Raw genomic sequence first — 6,000 nt, 5'->3', positions numbered from 1 at the left:
CCAAGTTAATGATTTTCGTAATTTGTTGTCATGACATATTCATTTTTTGGTGTTTAATTCATAGTATAATAATGTAAAAGCAGAAAATTGCATTTTGATCGGGCATTCATATGACGTTTGTAATATGCGAAGAATTTTTAATTATATATATATAACTAATTAATTAATGTTGAAAACTTATATATTATTTAATTAAATTAAAATTTATGAAATATTTGTTATTAATAATATGAATATGAATATAAATAATATTTATTAATTTAATGTTTTTTATTTCAATTTATGGTGGATGGGGACATGTGGATTTTTTGATTGATGTTTAGATTAATTCTCAAGGGAATAGGCTCAATATATGCCTAGTTTGAATGCTTATCAACAATGATAGTGTGTTAAAGAAAGCATTCAACAGCTGTAATGTGTTAGAGAGTTAGGTTGTATTGACTTTTAATAAATTTAAAAAAATTGATATGTGAATGCCCACCAATTTTTTAGAAATTTTCAAAACATATTTAATTTTATAAAAACTGCCTTATATCTTGGTTGTACAAATAGAAACTCTTCAACACTTTTGTTTTTAATGAAGATTTGAGATTCTTAAGGATTAAGTAAAATCAATATTAATAATAATAATATTTTTGTTGCAATAGTTAAAATAATAATATTTTTTTACAATAATTTTTTAATTTATTTATTGATGGTAGATACAAATAAAGCTTTCAGCTATATCAATCTTATTAATATTTTTAATGTGGTTATACTCATATATATATAATAAAATTATATAAATTATTATTAAAAATATACATTATAAAAATAAACTAGCATTCAAATTAATATAAAAATATGTCAAATTAATTTGATTTAAGGTTAATGAGTTTGATTAGAATTAGAAATTATATATGAGGAAGAAGAAAAAAAAATACATACATGAAAATAGGACCAAGGGTCTTGACATAGATTAAAGTGAGTATACACATTTAAAATATTTTGAATAATTGACTTGAATTTCATTAAAAAATTTGAAATGTAATTCTAAAGATATAGATTAAAATTAGATTATTATATATAAAATATGATCAATATAAATTTCATTAAATATTTCTGAAATTTAATATTATTAAAATATAAAAATAATAATTCTAAAAATATAAATTTCATTAAATATTTCTGAAATTTAATATTATTAAAATATAAAAATAATAATTTTAAAAATATATTAAATTGGATTATCATATATAAAATATCATAAATATAAATTGAACTGGATAAAAAATATACTAAAAAATAATATTTTGGATTGTTTGGTAAAATAGTTGTTAATATGATCAAAAATATATTAAAAAAGTCATTTTGAATGGTTAGATAAAATAATTGTTATCTCCCACCGAAGTGAAAAAAATTGTTATAATGACTATTAAAAAAATGGTTATAATGACTATTTTCTTATAGATATATTCTCACCTTGTAACTGAGGGAGAGAGGAACTAGGTTGAGATGATTTCATGCGTGTCCTCTTCGGTGGAGTTGAGCAGGTAACTTTCTGACTCATCTAATAAATGACGTCAAAGAGAGAAATGGTCCCTTTCGTATGTGTAACGCGTATGAGGCAGCCGGGAAATTCCTGGAAATGGTTTTTCCCGAGTCTCTTATTCAGCCTCTCGCTACGCGGTGGCTGGTCTTGGTTTTGGCCGGCAGAGGCTATCACTCCTACGCGGTTTCGGGTGGTGGGGCGTTATCTTCCCTTCTTTCTAGTTTATTTCGATGATTGCAACCTTTATTTTGTTGTGGTTCTGTCCATCCTTTGGTACCTTTGCCCTGAAATATAGAACTTTTTGTATTCAGTGTTCACCGGGTCGCAGGGGTTTTTGGAAACCACACAACTGCTCGTTGTTGTTGCCCCGAAGGGATTACCAGAACCGTGGGGTACTCAGTGCTTGGTGGAAATAAATGGGGAACGACTGCGGATTTGGGATAGCCGATCTATCCTACGCCTTTCCATGTCGGAACCGGCAAAGGCCCTGTGCTCTGGCTCAATAGAGTCACACCCTATCCAGCTTTGTATCTGCATCCGCACCAAATGGAACCCGAGGAAAATGGGAGCCCCTGAAATAGAAAAACCTTGTAGCAACAAGGAAGAAATCCGGTCCAAGAAACTAGTAAGTCCCCCTCCATTCAAATTTTCCTTAAGACCCCTGTTGGGATCTTGTTATTAATTTGGGTAAACACAGTAAACAGTGTGATGCTCCTGAAACAATACATCACACATAAAACTGGATAGGGTAATCAGCCCACGTTGGAATACCATATCTTACCAAATTCCACCATAATCCTCAACCTGAAACTTAGGGAGGAGTGGCGGCAACCAGTTACACCAAAAATGAAAATGGTGGGGGGTGGGAAGCAACACAAATGAAAATGGTGGGGGGTGGGAAGCAACACTGCAAAAGGCACTAGAACAAAACATAAGCAAACAAGCAAACAAATGGGAGACCATCATTCAAGAAAATACTTGAGGGAAAAAATAAGACACAAAACCAACCAAAAAGGCAGGAAACGCTCCAAGCCCATACATAGTGGAGCAACTGAACTACACCCCAGAACTAAACATAAACATGTTAGAAACAGATGAGCATTGCGCCTCTTTTGAATCCCAAGACATTATATATTATTTCAACTGCTTCTGGCCAAAACCAGTAAAACTTTTCCATTAGAATTTAACTAACTAGTCATTAGAATGCCAAATACATCTCTGGTCAAAAGTATTCTTTATTGTAAACTTCCCAACAACTGAGGCTAGAGACTCAATCCTTCAGGAAGGACCATGGTTCTGGGTTCGATTGGCCTATTCACTACTCCCTGGTCTCCTAATTTTGATGCAAACACCATGGTTTTCTCTAGCATGCCAGTTTAGTTTCGGATGGACAATCTTCCCCTACACTTCTGGGACAATAGGGTACTTGCAGGCATAAGTAACAACATTGGGCAGTTCATCAATAATGATACTCAACGAGTGGAGGAAAGGGTCTACACTTTTGCACGAATATGTGTAGAAGTAGACTTCAACAAAGGCCTACTCAACAACATTCGCCTAATACACAACAAGAAAATTTGGACTCAGATTTTAGATTAGGAGAACACAACATTTAGGTGTAGTAATTGTAAGCAAATAGGGCACCTACACAATTCATGTCCAAAAGCTAAAAAAGACACTCTAAGAAAGAAGAGTCTTGGGAAAAAACCCAAAGGCTGGAAATATCCCCCGCCGTAACCTGAAGAGGAGGTGGGTGAAGCTAAGGAAGATCCAACTCCAAAAGGAAATAACCAGACATCAATGGAACCTAAAATACAACAGGGAACCCCACAAGGCCCAACTAAATTTCAGATTCACCTGTTGGAATCAAACATGATTCCTAAAGAAGCGAACATAGGTGGGAACAACAGTATTCACTTGTTCGATAATTCAGACTCAGACAAAGATATTTCCATGTTGGATGTAGGGAATAAGCTTGCACTTGTCTCTTCTGTGCTGTCCCAAGGGAAATGGCAAAGGGTCGAGAAAAAGAAGGGGAGAAAAGCTTCGCTTTTGCCGTACCAAGGGAAATGGCAAAGGGTCGAGAAAAAGAAGGGGAGAAAAGCTTCGCTTTTTCCATCATGTACGTTACTTGTGTTTTTCTGTTTGTTTTTTATTATCATTGGTCTCTGACTAAATGATGCTATATTACTTGCCAACGCAACATGTAATTTTATTTTCATTAATAAAATTAAGCCTTTTTCCTTGGAAAAATAATAATAATTTTTTTTTTATTTTTTTTTATTTCTTTATATGTTTAAATAAATTATTATTTTATTAAGTAATCAGTTTTTGTTAATAATTCAAGTTGACTTTCTAAAGTTTTACTCCGTTGGAATCATTTTCATTATTTATTCTTCTTGTTAGATCAATCGATGGAGAGTTAGAAACATTGGCCCTAAAAATATTGTTGTGATTAATAGGAAATACTCGTTCATATATATAATAGTCTTGCCTAAATATACTATGTTTTTACGTTTTGGTTGGAATATAGCAAATTGTTTTCGGTCAAATATTAAGTTTTATTGTTTAAAACAGGGTTTGTACTACATATATGGATTCAACATGTGAAAATTCTTTGGAGCACTTGGATTGTGGAGAGTTTACAACTAAAACTTGTGATTCCAAGGAATCACTACCCATCTATACAAATTACACCATAAAATATGTAAAAAACCCTCCAAAACATAAAACAAATATACTATAACTTAATTAATTTTATAATATAAGTATTTACTTCACATATATATATATATATATATATATATATATATATATATATATAACTTCTAGAATAGCTTTTTCCACAACATTTTTCCGGTTAATTTTAAACAAAATTTGGTAAAGATTTTTAAAAACTTGAGTTTAAGTTGTTTAATATGTAGAATTCGAGTGCCCGGTGTTGAATTCATTTATACATTAAAAAATGTATTTGAAGAAACAAAAAATCACATTCTTACTTGAAATTGTATTATTTAATTTTGGTAAAAAATGTTATTTTATCTATAAGTTTCTCTCTCTCTCTCTATATATATATATATAATTTTACAGCACATTGTAATTTAATCGTTAATTTGGACTTAAAAATACGATTGTATTTATTTTTCAAATTCATAAATTCATTTTTACATAGATATTTTTTAGTAGAGGAGGAATGACCTGTTATAGAGTTTTGAGAACCCAACGTTTCGGACTACTTAAGTGAGTAATATTTTCAGATCCTAATGATGTATCCAAGAGCTAGAATTTAGGTTATATATAAAGGATATTAAAGAAAATAGGTCTGCTATTATTTTACAAGTTTCTACTTTAGTTATTTAATTAATTAATTTAATTATTATTATCATTATTAATTAATTAATTATTATTATTATTATTTAAAGGATAAATTAATTGATTACTAGGTTAAAGGGATAACTTAATTAATTTTATTATTTATATAATTCCTAATTATATTTATTAATTTGCTTTAATGTTTTAATTGATTTTTATTTTTATTTTTATTTTTTATTTTTTTATTTTTTTTTTATTTTTTTAATTGATTTATTACTTATTATAAATTAATTAGTTTAATTAATTAATTAAAAGAATATTGATAAATTAATTAATTTTACTAACTAATCTTTATTGATATGTTTATTAATTTATTTTAATAATTTGTTTATTTGATTTTATTGGTAGGTTTTTTTTGTTATTTATTTATTTTTTATTTATTTTTTTATTTTTTAATAATGTGAAATTAGTTATAGTTACTTTTATTAATATTTTTAACTAATTATATAATTTGTTTGATTAAATTAAATTTATTAATTTATTATTTATTATTTATTATTGGTTAATATGTCTATAATTAATTTTTAATTTTCTTTTTGTTTTTATTTTATGTTTAATTATTTATTAATTTTAATTAATTGATTAATTTATTCAATTTTTAATTAATTAATAAATCCTTATAGGTTTGTTATAATGTTATCTATCAATCCTAGAAATAATTTAATTTGTTTAATGTTATCAACTAATTGTGTGAAGTAAACACTTACTAATTTATGATTATGATGGTGAATGTTTAGTATTACATAGAGTGAATTGGTTTTTTAGTTAGGCACATTGTATTATTTCAAATGAGGATTACATAAATTGAAAAGGAAAATTGTTATTGGTTGGCCATAAGGGAAATCACTTAAACTAGTAATATAAGTTCAAAGTCTTCATGTTGTTAAGACATCATTTAATTAAAGCATCTTGTAAATAGAAACATAAAAAATAAGTTGGTTTTGTGAGGCTTTGACATATATCAACATTCTAAGAAAAAATACCATAGAAAAAAATGCCAATGATAGGTTGGTTTGGTCAGACTTTGACATATATCAACATGCTAAGTAAAAAAGATTATATTGTTGTAAGAAAAAAAAACGAATGAGTCATAACAA

The sequence above is a fragment of the Pinus tabuliformis genome, chromosome 5_1 (assembly GCF_031772625.1).
Source record: "Pinus tabuliformis cultivar Carrire ecotype Pingquan chromosome 5_1, CPIR1, whole genome shotgun sequence".
Lineage (NCBI taxonomy): Eukaryota > Viridiplantae > Streptophyta > Pinopsida > Pinales > Pinaceae > Pinus > Pinus tabuliformis.
This window is presented reverse-complemented; position numbering follows the sequence as displayed.